Here is a 14337-nt window from a genome sequence, read left to right as displayed (position 1 = left end):
TTGGGATCGGTAAAGTTTTAATAAGGTCAACTTTGGCTCTATCTACCTCTATACCCTTTGAAGATACAATACGCCCTAGAACAATTCCTGAACGAACCATAAAGTGACATTTCTCCCAATTAAGCACTAAATTCTTTTCCTTACACCTAGTCAAAACTAATGACAAATGATGCAAGCACCCATCGAAAGACGAACCAAACACTGAAAAATCATCCATAAAGACCTCTAAGAACCGTTCTACCATGTCAGAAAATATGCTCATCATGCAACGCTGAAAAGTCGCAGGGGCATTACATAGCCCGAAAGGCATGCGTCTATACGCAAAGGTACCAAAGGGACAGGTAAAAGTGGTTTTCTCCTGGTCTTCTGGGGCAATAACGATCTGATTATATCCAGAGTAGCCACCTAAAAAGCAGTAGTGACTATGTCCAGCTAATCTCTCTAGCATATGGTCGATGAAGGGAAGGGAAAGTGGTCCTTCCTAGTGACCTTGTTTAATTTCCTATAGTCAATACAAACACGCCAACCCGTGGTCACTCGGGTCGGGATTAACTCATTGTTATCATTCTTGACTACAGTAATACCATATTTCTTGGGAACAACCTGAACGGGGCTAACCCACTTACTGTCTGAGATAGGGTAGATAATGCCTGCATCTAGTAGCTTAAGAACCTCAGTTCGAACTACTTCTTTTATATTGGGGTTTAGTCGACGTTGCATCTCCCTAGAAGGTTTGGTGTCTTCTTCTAAATAGATCTGATGCATACAAATAGTAGGACTTATACCCTTAATGTCTGCTATGGTCCACCCTAAAGCTTCCTTGTTGTTTTGAAGGACGGTTACTAGCCTACTTTCCTGATCTCTATCCAAGTCGGAAGAAACAATCACAGGTAAAGTCTCAGACGGGCCTAAAAACACATACTTCAGGGTATCTGGCAATGGTTTTAGGTCCAACTTAGGAGGCTCTTCTAAAGAAGGAACTAGGGTAGACTTAGAAACTGGTAGTGGTTCTAACTTAGGTTTACATCCATTACTAGTATCTAACAAAGGGGTTGAATCTAACAAAGCATTCACCTCATTAATCACATTATCATCATCAAAATCAATCCCAAAGTGAGCTAGGCATTTCTCTAATGGATCTTCTAACAAAGTGTTTGGTAATGACTCCTCGACTAATGTTCCTATCATGTTCACCTCTTCTATATTCGAGTCATCTAGTTCAGAAGGTAGCTTACTAATATTAAAAATGTTCAGCTCAATAGTCATATTACCAAAAGACAAATTCATAATACCATTTCGACAGTTAATGATCGCATTGGATGTAGCTAAAAACGGGCGACCAAAAATCACTGGTATTTGGTTCTCTGGGTCAGGGACAAGTTGGGTATCTAGGATAACAAAATCCACCGGATATATAAACTTGTCGACCTCTATGAGAACATCCTCGATCACACCAAAAGGAATTTTAACGGACCTATCAGCTAACTGAAGTGTCATCTGGGTAGGTTTCATCTCACCAAGTCCTAGCTTAAGGTACACATGGTATGGCAGTAAGTTCACACTGGCTCCTAAGTCAAGCAATGCTTTCTCAACACGGTACTTACCTATTGTACAAGCAATGGTAGGGGACCCTGGGTCTTTATACTTAGGAGTAGTGGTATTCTGAATAATAGAACTCACGTGACTAGCTATGAAGGCTTTCTTCTGGACACTGAGCTTACGCTTTCGCGTATACAAGTCCTTAAGGAACTTGGCATAAGAGGGAATATTCCTAATTGCATCTAATAATGGAAGGTTGATATTAACCTGCTTAAAAACCTCCAATATATCATTAAAGTTGGACTTCCTTTTAGTCGGAACTAGCAGTTGTAGGAATGGGGCTCTGGGAACAAAATTAGACTCAACATGAAGAGACTCTATCAGTCTCTTCATTCTCTGGTTCAGACGGGTGAACTACAGCATGTTCACTTTCAGGTATGTCGACCTTATTATCAACTTTCCTTCCACTCCTAAGGGTCGTAACAGAGTTAACATGACTGTACGATTTCTCTCCTCTAGGGTTAGGATCAGTATGACTAAGGAACCTTCCTTCCTCTCTCTCTCATTAATATACTTAGCTATTTGGCCGACTTTAAGTTCTAATTTAGCAAAAGACTGGGCACTATTCTTAAAATTCTGTTTGGTTTCCTCTTGAAAATTACCCTGGCTTTTTACTAACATTTCCTGGCTTTGTGATAGCATTTCCTGGCTCTTCCTTAATATACTAAGGGTTTCCTCTAAGCTAGTTATTTTATTCTCAGATGGGTTCTGGGTCTGTCCTGAAGGGTTCTTAGTATAACCAAAACCTGGGGGAGGCTGAGAATTACTAGACTGGCCTTGATTCTGGCCCTTAGACCAAGAGAAATTAGGATGGTTTCTCCAACCAGGGTTGTAGGTCTCTGAGTAGGGGTCAAACTTCTGACGGTTCTCAAACCTAGCATTGTTATAGACAGCATGAGCTTGCTCTTCACTAACCTGACCTTCCCAAAATGAGTTGTCGGGCTCTATTCCACAACTAGAGATTTGAGAGGCTCTATTGGGTTCAACAAGGGACTTATTTTTAGGTTGACCCAATTCCAACGCTTCTAACCTTCTAGATAAAGCAGCAAACTTGGCATCTGAGGCAAAACTTGTATCTACCATATTGGTGCTACTTCTATTGACTAAGAGTCTTTTAGGGGGTTCCACACAAGACTCCCACTGTTGGGATTTCTCAGCGATAGCTCCTAAGAAGGTAAAAGCATCATCAGCATTTTTACTAGTGAACTCACCAGCGCACATAGACTCGACCATGGCTTTGGTCGAATAGTCTAAACCATTATAAATAATCTCTACAAGTTTCATCTTATCAAATCCATGGTGAGGACACTGAGATAGGAGATCATTTAATCTCTCTAAAAACCTATAAAGAGACTCTCCCTCTTGTTGCACACTAGTACTAATGTTCTGCCTAACAGCTGCCGTTTTATGCTTAGGGTAGAACTTCATATAGAAGGCAGCGATAAGTTCCTGCCATGTTTCTATGGATTCATATGGTAGGTTTTTCAGCCAGGTCTTGGCTTTATATCTCAAGGAAAAGGGAAACATCTTAAGTTTCAAGACTTCATCAGTAAGGTTTTTTATTCTAATTGTCCCGCAAATTTCCTCAAAGTCCTTAATATGGAAATAAGGGTTCTCATCATCTTTTCCTAAGAATATAGGGATCATCTGAAGAATACTAGGTTTTATCTCGAAATTAGCCGTAGTGGCTGGCAATTTAATGCACGAAGCTCGGTTGGACCTAGTTGGGAACATGTAATCTTTCAAAATTTCCATCGCTGGCACAACAGAAGTACTAGGGGTACTTTCCTCACGAAGAGACAGATTCTTAAAACTGAAGTTTCCAAAAACAGGGCTCTCAAAAGAAAAATCTTCGAGCTCCCTGCTTATATCAGAAGAACTACTAGGTTTTTCGCTAATCAATCGACCTAGAGTATCTCTTTTCCAAGCCCTATTAACAAAATCGGGCATACACTAAAAAAAAATCAAAAAGAAATAAAAATCCTAACAGGAAGGTTCTAGCAATCACACAGCAGGCTGACTCGACTTTACCACAGCAAACCTAGAGATTTCTAGCAAACAACAAGCATGATGGCTCACTTAGATTGTTTCTAGACTAGCTTCTATATCTCGAAAGGGAATTCGTTACAATTTAAGCAAACCCCTCTGGAATCAATTCGAGTCAAAGTAAGTTGAATCGAGGCGAGGGAAGCTTAGTGGATCTTTGATACCCAAGGCCTCACCGCAGTACAAGGCGGCGCAGTCACGCATTCAACTCACAGAAACCGTCATGAACTTCGAAGTATGCTAAAAGAATAACCAATATCCTTCGAAAAAATTTCCTAACAAGCTCGTTACCCTATAGGTCTCTTTCTAATCAGATTTTAAATCTTGGGTTCGCATTAGGTTTTGTTCTCCTAAAGCGGGCAAGAAGGGAGCGGTGATGAAATCCGAACCCTTATCTTGTTTAGGTCAGGCCTTGCCCTTTACTAGGAAAATAAAGACAGTCTGGTTCGTCCTCAAACAACTAGCACCTTAAGTAGTACAGTAACTCGCTTGCAGGGGATTCGCGAGTGTTTCGATTGGACTTACCTCCCGTACCAGAGGGGGATGAACCGTTGTCGTCGACTCGGGCCACGACTCTTATGCCTTGTGCGAACCCGAGGGGCCGAGGTGATATTGTAATCACCGTCCTTCCCTGCACACAGTTTGTATTTAAGGGTACCCTTCCGTAGGGATTAAAAATTAAAGTCCAAATGTCCAGTCCAATTTAAAGTTCAAAAAGAAAAAAAAAATAATAAAAAAAAAAATTACAGTTTTCCTCACACACTCAAAAAGAATTAAAAATTAAATCCTAAAATTGTCCTCTTTTCTTCTCTTTTCACTTTTCGCTTTAAGCTTTTTCCTCTCCAAGTCCTTAGTTTTCACTTTGAACCTGCAAAATAAAGACAAAAAGAAACGTAAAAAGGAACAAACAATTCTAAAAAAAACCTAAAAAAAAAAAAAATCTACCTAAGCACAGGTCCGCGTCGGCGACGCCAAAAATTTGATGTTTTTTTTCAAAGTTGTTGTAGATAGTGATGAAAACTGGTTCTTTTCGAACTTGTGAAGGTAACTTTTTTTTAGATTTAAATAAAATTAAAGCAAATTAATTTTCAAAGAGTGATGTGAAGATTTAAAATGGACTAAGGCTCCGGATTCACTATTACTTCAAGTTGATTGGTTACAAAAATATTTCATAATTATTATCTAGCTCTTTTTCCATTAAATCACTTATTAATCTATAAGGTGTCCAAATATTAAATTGTAATCCTTAAGCATGATTTATCAAAGATTAATTCTAAGCATAAAACATCAAACTGATTCACAACTAATTAAGAAAACCATTTTTATCTTTTTTTTTATTGATCCAAGTGAATTAAATAAAATAAATAATTAAGAAATTATAAAAAGAATTTACCAATCAAACATGAGTGAATAGCTCCTCCGTCGCCTCAGTCACTTGGTATTTTAGCCGCTCATCATGTTGGAAAACCTCTCAAAATATTTCATTGATGCTCATAAGTGTTTTACAAATGATGAAAAGGAAAATAATTGAGTAAATCGGGTGTTTGCAACACTTATAAATGTTGCAAAACACTGTTACAGAAACGATAGAAATAAACTGCTGTTGACGGTAATTCTAAGACCCTCAGTGTTAGTCGTTATCGCTGTTGAAGAACGACTGCCCTGGTCTGTCCGTTCTTCGTGTTCTTCAATGGCAGCAACAGCAGCAGAAACTTTCCTGTAACTTGATTTGCTCGCTCTGTTAATGCTCTATACTTCTCCCAAACTCTCCATAAACTTGCTAACCCCTTCTGCTCGAAACTAGGGACCTATTTATACACAACAGGTCACTCCAATCCTTGTAATAACTCCAAAAATATCCGGCCATAAAAAGAATATTTTCCGAAATATTTTTTATTTATTTCTCTGATTTGTTACGGATTGTTTCCTGGTTTATCTCTTTCACGCATCATCTCTGAGCTGTAGGAGAAGTTTCCATCCAATAGAGTTAACCCATGCACGTCTCTTCCATCCAACAATTCCAAGAATAGAATATCTTCCATATTTGAGAATATCTTCCCTGTTTTGATTCCCACCGATTATCTAACCAAATTTGACCGAATCCAACACCCATACCAGCTCTGTCTAGGCCCTAGGAACAAACCCATTTAATTTGGGTCGTTGAATCTCACTGGAACACCTTCAAATCCTCAACCCTAGTCACGGCAGTTCAAGAATAATTTTTTCCCGCCAAAATTTGAATTTCAAAAGGTTTAAGATGATATGCCCCCTATCCTTGACTGGGGTGCGAATAGCAGATGCCTTGGGGGTGACCTGGGGGTTCCCCTTAGTAATTAGGTTACCCCTTATCCAAAAGCGAGAGTCCGAATAACACTTGTCCTCCAGGTGCCAAAATCAACTTTTCGAGCCGAATTTTCCAAAAATGTTTATTTCCTAAAAATACATAAAAACACAATATTAGTACAACAATAGAGTTCCAACAATATAGACATTGAGGACAAATTAGACACAAAAATGTGTCTATCATAGGCTTATCTGGTGGTCTAGTCTTACTTTGGAAACAAGGTTTCACAAATGAAAACTGTTAGAGCACTGCTCGGTCGAACTCGCAAGCGTTTCTATCTCAAGTTTGCTGTCAAGTTTAGTTGCCAAAACTATAAATCTTGATTTCTAGTTTACTTATAGCTAAGTCTCGGATTAGGATAGAAAGTGTAGCTGAGCTTTAGACTTCACGACGTTCATCGATCAAAGACGAAGTACTACTAAGGGGAGCTTGTGGAACTTCATTAACAAAAGGTATATGGAGACTTGAACTCATCTATCACTCAAAAGTCTATATACTCTATCTCCTATCTTAGACAAAAGTCGTATAACTATATAGACTTCGATTATACACATTTGATATCTCGAGCCGAGTTTAACTCGCTTACATATTTCTCGAAATATGTGTTGGTAAGCTTTCGCTTCAACCAAGTTCATCTTATATTCTTGACGAAATTCAAAAGATGATCATATGAAAATCGCCTTGTAACATCTTACATGATTTGTGTGAGACAGTCATTTGATGTAGACTCGGAATGTTTCGTATTGATCATTCGATCACTTGAAAAATTCTTTGAAGCTAATAGTTTGTGTGAGACAAATATTGTCGTCTTCTAAGAATGTTTCAGTAATTGAAATGGAGTTTAGAACACTTAACCATAATTGGATTATGTGCACAGTACACGTACCTGCATATGTGTTGATCCAAGACCGAAATACGGTATGCATACCCGTATGCGTACTGGAAAGGTCAGGTAAAGTCCGAGAGCTAAAGTATGCGTACCTGTACGCGTACTGGCGAAGTCAGTTGATGTCCGAGTACTATAGTATACGTACTTGTACGCGTACAAAATTCAACAGAAGTTTGGAAGTGTACGACGGTATGCGTACCTGTTTGCATACTGACAAACACAGTCCAAGTCCGGCTACTTAAGTATGCGTACCCGTTTGCATACTTGAGTGGGTAATGTTCTAAAATCGGTTTGTTCATGAACTAAAACATTTATATAATAAGGAATGCAATCTTTTGCAAACCGCAGCCATAATGTCCATGAATTGATTCGAGTGAGTCAAAATCGATTTTGCTTTAATTGTATCTTTTATACTTCTATGAGAATATAAAAAATTGAATAACTCTAGAACTAGTTTCATTTGAGTCATTTTAACTAGTTGTTAAGATGAATAAGGTTGATATGAAAGTGTTCATATGGATAACTTCGGTTAACTATTGATGAGCCAACAAAGGTGCACATGTTTATGTACGGTTACTCATATCTAAATAAAGTCACTTTTCATTTGTGTTTAACAAGCTAAGTTCGATCCAACGGTTGAAAGATATTAACTTGAGTCTAATCAGGTTTTCATCTAACGGTCAATATTGAATGCTTTGTTACCAAGGTAGCATTGATTGCTAACCCTAATTTGAAGACTATATAAGGAAGAACTCTAGCAACTGGGAAACCTAATCCCCATACCTTCTGTGTGATAATAGTTGCGACTAGAGTCGATTCTTCTTTAAACTTAGGTTTTTCCAAAACCCCATAAGTTGACGACTTGAAGACTTCATTGGGATTGTGAAGCCTGAGCCAACTATTTTCTCTGTAGTTGCGTGTTCTGATTCTGTTGTTTTCTATCGTGATTGAGTACTATATTCTCTAAGATTTTGCTCGATATTTAAACTCCGATAGGAAAGATAAAAAGTAGTCACAAACATCTTCGTCTCATCGTTTGTGATTACACAATATCTTGTTTCTATACCATACGGTTAAGATTATTGTGAGGTGATTGACATTTCTAGGCTATTCTTCGGAAATATAAGTCTGGTGTATCAATTGGTTTTTGTTCACCTTGATTTATCAAAAGACGGAACGAAACTCATAGGTATTTCTGTGGGAGACAGATTTATTTATTCAATAGACTTTTCTGTGTGAGATAGATTGGTTTATCAAGTCTTTAACTTTGAGTCGTAACAACTCTTAGTTATGGGTGAGATCATCTAAGGGAATCACGTGCGCAGAATCAGGCGTGGTTCTAGAGGCGTAAGGAACGCGATTGGACCTTGATCAGTGTGATATTTGTTAGGGCTCAACTACATTCCAGTCCGAAGTTAACTTGGAGTAGGCTAGTGTCTGTAGCGGCTTAATACAGTGTGGTGTTCAAATCTTTACTAGGTCCCGGGGTTTTTCTGCATTTGCGGTTTCCTCATTAACAAAATTTTTGGCATCTATTTTATTTCTTTTCCGTATTAGATTTGTTTATATAAATGAAATATCACAGGTTGTGCGTAAGTTCAATCAATTTAATCAACAATCAAAGTTATTTTTGATACTTGGATATTGGTTTAATCAAAGCTATTTATTCAACAACCAAAGGTTGGATTCACAATTGATTGACACTTGGATATTGTTTTTTGATACCGTCCAAGTTATTTCTTATATTCAATTGGGCTCACATTTTCTATTTGTTTAATTGCGGATTGAATTGAGAAATTGAGATATAACTCTTTGATGTAAATTTCTTAAGATTGAGTATGATTGTCTAGTTGATTCTCTTGAAAGTATATTGGAGTTAGTCCATACAGATTGCTAAGTGAAATATTGGGTTTGGTTGTTATACCCCCGCTTTTTCACAAACTTTAGGCTTTTACATCTTGCTCAACTAGGTAGTGATCATAGCTCTGTACACTGATGTTACCTTACCTAAATGATGGAAACCTTTTAAGTTCTTCTTGAATTGGTTAAATAATGCATCATATTCCATTGTTATGGCTAATGCTGGGAAATATAGTGTTAATGGATCACCAGCTTATCAGTTGGTTAATAAATTGCATATTACTAGAAGAAAATTATCCTTGTGGAACAAAGAGCATTTTTTCAGCATTAATCAAAAGGTGGACAACTTCCAACTAGAGTTACATAAACTTCAAGAGCATCATTCATATTCAAGCATCAATAATGAGATCATCAACATCAATAATGAACTAACCAAGTGGCACAAAATAAAGACTGAATTCTATCAACAAAAGTCCAGGGATTAGTTCATCAAGGATATGGTCGCAAACATCAAATACTTCCACACTAAGGTTAACAGAAGGAAAATAAGGAATAATATAGATTCAATCCAAGATTCTAACAACAATTGGTTGCATTAAAGGGATCAAATCTCTTAGCATCTCACTCAACATTTTAAAATCATCAACACATCCAGCAACCAAGTCATAGATGAAGGTCTTTATAACATACTGCCAACAATTATTTCAAAAGAGGACAATATATCTCTCATAAGAATCCCTAAAAATGAAGAGATATACACTACACTTAAAAGTATGCAGAGCTGGAGTGCACCAGGTCCTGAGGGATTCCAAGCTGGTTTTTAAAAAATTCAATGGAGCATAGTTGGTGAAGATGTTTGTCTTATGGTTAATTTTGTTTTTTAAACAAAGTGATTACAGACCAATTGGTATGTGTAATACTTCTTACAAGATTATTTTTAAAGTTATTGTTAACAGAATGAAACCTTTTATGGAGAAGATTATATCACCTTTTCAAGTTGCATATGTTTCAGGAAGACTAATTGGTGACAACACAGTGATAGCACAAGAAATTATTCATTCTATGAAGAAGAAAATAGGAGAAACTGAATGGACGGCTCTGAAGTTAGACATGTCAAAGGCTTTTGACAGGTTAGAATGACCATTCTTGATTAAAGTTCTTTCTTATATTGGTTTCAGTGAAGATTTCCGTGACTTAATCTATCAATGCATCAGTATTATTACATTGTTAGTTATGCTTAATGGTTCAGCATGTGAAGAATTCTCACCATCTAGAGTATCAGACAAGGTGATCCACTATCACCTTATCTATTTATTCTTGCTACGGAGTTTTTCTCAAGACAACTCTCAGCTACGTACACAAATGGTTAAAACAATTAAAGGTGTTAAAGTGGCTGCATTATCACCAACTATTAATCATTTGCTTTTTGCAGATGACTGCTTGATTTTTACTCAAGCAAACCTCTCATCTGTTAACAATTTATTGGAACTTCTTCAAAATTTCAGTTCACAATCAGGGCAAGTTATATATTTTGAAAAAAGTGCAGTTCATTTCAGTAGGAAAACTAAGCCTGAGATGGCAGAGACACTAAGACAGATTTTTGGAGTTAAAGCAATGAACTTAAAAGACAAATTCTTGGACACTAAAAAGAGGAATCTTTCAAAAGCATAAAGGAAATTTTTTGAAAACAGGTTTTCTACATGGTCTTCTATCTCTCTTTCTCAAGCAGGAAGAGGCACCATGATCAAGCATGTTCTTAACTCTGTTCAAATTTATATATGAGAACTTTGAAGTTACCAGCAAATCTTCTTTAAAAACTGACAAGTATTGAAAGAAATTTTTTCTGGGGATATAACAGTTATATAAGCCATAATCCAACTGCTTGGTTGTGTTAGAGCATTTCTCGGTCGAACTCGCATGCGTTGCTATCTCAAGCATGTTTGTCAATGTTAGTGATCAAAACTATAAGTCTTGATTTCTAGCCTATTTCTAGATGTCTCGGACTAGGACATAGATAGTGTAGTTGAGCTTAGATCTCTCAACGTTCATCATTTGAAGACGAAGAACTACTAAGGGGACCTTGTGGAACTTCATCAACAAAAGGTATGTGGAGACTTAAATCATCTATCACTTGGAAAGTCTATTTCTACTCTATCTCCAATATTGAGACATAAGTCATGTTACGATATAGTTTTCTATTATGCACATTTAATATCTCGAGCTGAGTTTATCTCGCTTATATATTTCTCGAAATATATGTTGGAAAGCTTTCGCTTTAGCCATGTTCATCTTACATTCGTGAAGAAAGTCCGAATAAGATCATATGAAAATTACCGAGCTACATCTAACATGGTTTGTGTGATACAATCATTTGATGTTTTCTTGGAATTTTTCATTATGATAATTTCAATAACTTGAAAATCGCTTTGACGAAAAATAGTTTGTGAACAACAACTATATAACGTCCTCTAAGAAAGTTTCAATGATTGAAATTAAGAGTTGATGATATAACCATCCTTGGATATAAGCATATATAGTGTGTTCGCACATTAGTGTATAAATCCATAAATAGGGAACCAAGTGTATGCATATGTGTGTATAAAAAATTAGTGAAGGAGACAACATAAGTATGCGTACCCGTACGCAAACTGGTAGAAGTTTTTGAACCGAAAATATCTGTTGTGTTTAGGAACTACAAACTCCTAAACTAGTCACCTTAAGTATGCGTACCCGTACGCATACTATAGAAAGTTTTCGAACCGAAAATGCTGAGTTTGGGAATTACAAACTCCTAAACTAGTCACCTTAAGTATGCGTACCCGTACGCATACTGGCGGAAGTTTTCGTACCGAGAATTGCTGCTGAGTTTGGAAACTTAACAAACTCAAATCCGGTTGCTTAAGTACGCATACCCGTACGCATACTTAATCTGGTTATTTTGCAAATTGGTCTGTTCATGAGCTTAAACATTTAAATCTTAAGGAATGCAATCTTTGCAAACCGTGGCTATAATGTTCATGATTGATTCGAGTGAATCAAACCGATTTGGTTTCAATTGTGTCTTCTATATAATTGAACAACTATTTAACTAGTTTCATTTGAGTCATTTGAACTAGTTATGGATAAGATGAATAAGGTTAATATGAGAGTAAACCTATGGCTAACCCCGGTTAACTATTTGAGCCAACATGAGTGTACACCTTTGGTTACGGTTACATAAACCTAAATGAGGATACATTTCATTTGTGTGTAACAAGCTAAGTTCGATCTAACGGTTGTAAGATATTAGCTTGGTTGAATCAGGTTTTTCATCTAACGGTGATTATTGAATGCTTTGTTACCAAGGTAACTTGGATTGCAAACCTTGATTTGAAAACTATATAAAGGAGAACTCTAACAACTGGGAAATCAAATCCCCACACCTCCTATGTGATACTAGTTGTATAGCTAGAGTCGATTCTCATTTAACCTTAGGTTTCTTATCCAGACCCTGTAGGTTAACGACTTGGAGACTTCATTGGGATTGTGAAGCCAGACCGATACTACTTCTCTTGTAGTTGTGTGATCTGATCTTGTTGTTTCTATCGTACAAGTACAATTATAAAATTGGCTTGAGATTTATATTCCGATAGGCAGGATAGAAAATTAGTCACAAACAATCTTCGTCTCATCGTTTGTTATTCCACAATATCTTGTTTCACCAGTCGATTAAGATTATTGTGAGGTGATTGATAATACTAGGTTGTTATTCGGGAATATAAGTCTGGTGTATCAATTGTTTCCTACTCACCTTGATTTATCAAAAAACGGAACAAAAACTCTTGAGTATTTCTGTGGGAGACAGATTTATTCAATCCTATAGACTTTTCTGTGTGAGACAAATTTGTTTGTCAAGTCTTCGACTTTGGGTCATAGAAACTCTTGGTTGTGGGTGAGATCAGCTAAGGAAATCAAGTGCGTAGCATCCTGCTGGGATCAGAGACGTAAGGAGCGCAACTGTATCTTGAATCAGCGTGAGATTGATTAGGGTTCAAATACAGTGTCGTCCGAAGTTAATTGGTAGTAGGCTAGTGTCTGTAGCGGCTTAATACAGTGTGGTGTTCAAATTGGACTAGGTCCCGGGGTTTTTATTCATTTGCGGTTTCCTCGTTAACAAAATTCTGAGGTCTGTGTTATTTCTTTTCCGCATTATATTTTGTTATATAATTGAAATATCACAGGCTGTGCGTTGTATCGATCAATTAGGAAATCCAACCTTTGGTTGTTGATTGAGATTAATTGATCATTGAACATTGGTATTTGGTACCGTTTAAGTTTACTCCTCTTATATTCAATCGGGCTCGCAGATTTCTATTTGCTTATTGCGGATTGAATTAAGAGTTAGAGATATTAAACTCTTTGATATACTTTATTCTAGATTGAGTCTGACTGTCTAGTTGATTCTCTAGAAAGTATATTGGAGTAAGTCCTCTCAGATTGCCAAACGAATTGTTGAGTGTGGTTGTTAGACCCCCGCATTTTCAGGTTGAATATTTGCAGGCCTACAAAGATGGGTGGACTAACTTTCAGATATCTGGAGAAACTTAACTTAGCACTGCTCAGTAAGCTTGCATGGAAAATATGCAATGAACCTAATAATTTGATGACTAAGGTTCTGGAAAGCAAATACTTCAAATCAGGAGATATTATTCATCAAAACATCTCAGCTAAGAACTGTTCATATACATAGAATCTTCTTATTGTTCAACGAAACTACTTCATGGAAATTAATAATGGCATGAAGACTAAAATATGGAAGGATAAATGGATTCCTGGTATGAATCATCCACCTACTCCCATGAGTGATCACTTTCGATTTTATGATAATGTGGCAGAACTACTTCTTCCTGATTCATCTCATTGGAATATCAACTTACTGAATGTTCTATTTGATGATGATACTTCCCTCAACATTCAAAGTCTCTTCATTGGTAACAGCAAGGAAGACATAATGATTTGGATGCCTGCTAATGATGGTAAGTTTTCAGTAAAGAGCACTTACAAAATGTTGACCTACAATGACAGAGAAGTTCAAATTAATGGGGTTTCAGTGAACAAAATAGTGTGGAAAGCTCTGTGGAGCTGTAGGGTTGCCCAACATATCAAACTCTTTGCATGGAAATGCATAAGAGATACACACTCTACTAAGTGTAAAAGGGCTACATACAATGATGAACTGGATACTAGATATGACATTTGTGGCTGCGCTGAAAAGACAATGGAGCATATTTTATTTGAATGTAGACATGCTAGAGCTGTATGGAGAGGCATCAATATTAATATTGATTCAGGCGGAGCCAACTACATCTTAGTTTCTGAATCGATTATTAGTTGGTTTTCTTCTCTTTACTCTATTGATAAAGATAAATGGATTTATTCTCTAATGATTGGAGCTTGGATAATATGAAAGGATAGATGTGATGTAGTTTTCCGGGGAGTATCACTTAAACCTCATAACTCTGTGCATAAAATTCTTTATCATCTTGCTTCTCATATGCATGCTTCCAATAATTCATTATACTCTGACTCCAATAATATCAAAGTTTCTAGGTGGAAACCA

Source organism: Papaver somniferum, chromosome 11, assembly GCF_003573695.1.
Source record: "Papaver somniferum cultivar HN1 chromosome 11, ASM357369v1, whole genome shotgun sequence".
NCBI classification, from domain to species: domain Eukaryota; kingdom Viridiplantae; phylum Streptophyta; class Magnoliopsida; order Ranunculales; family Papaveraceae; genus Papaver; species Papaver somniferum.
Note: the sequence above shows the minus strand (reverse complement) of the source record.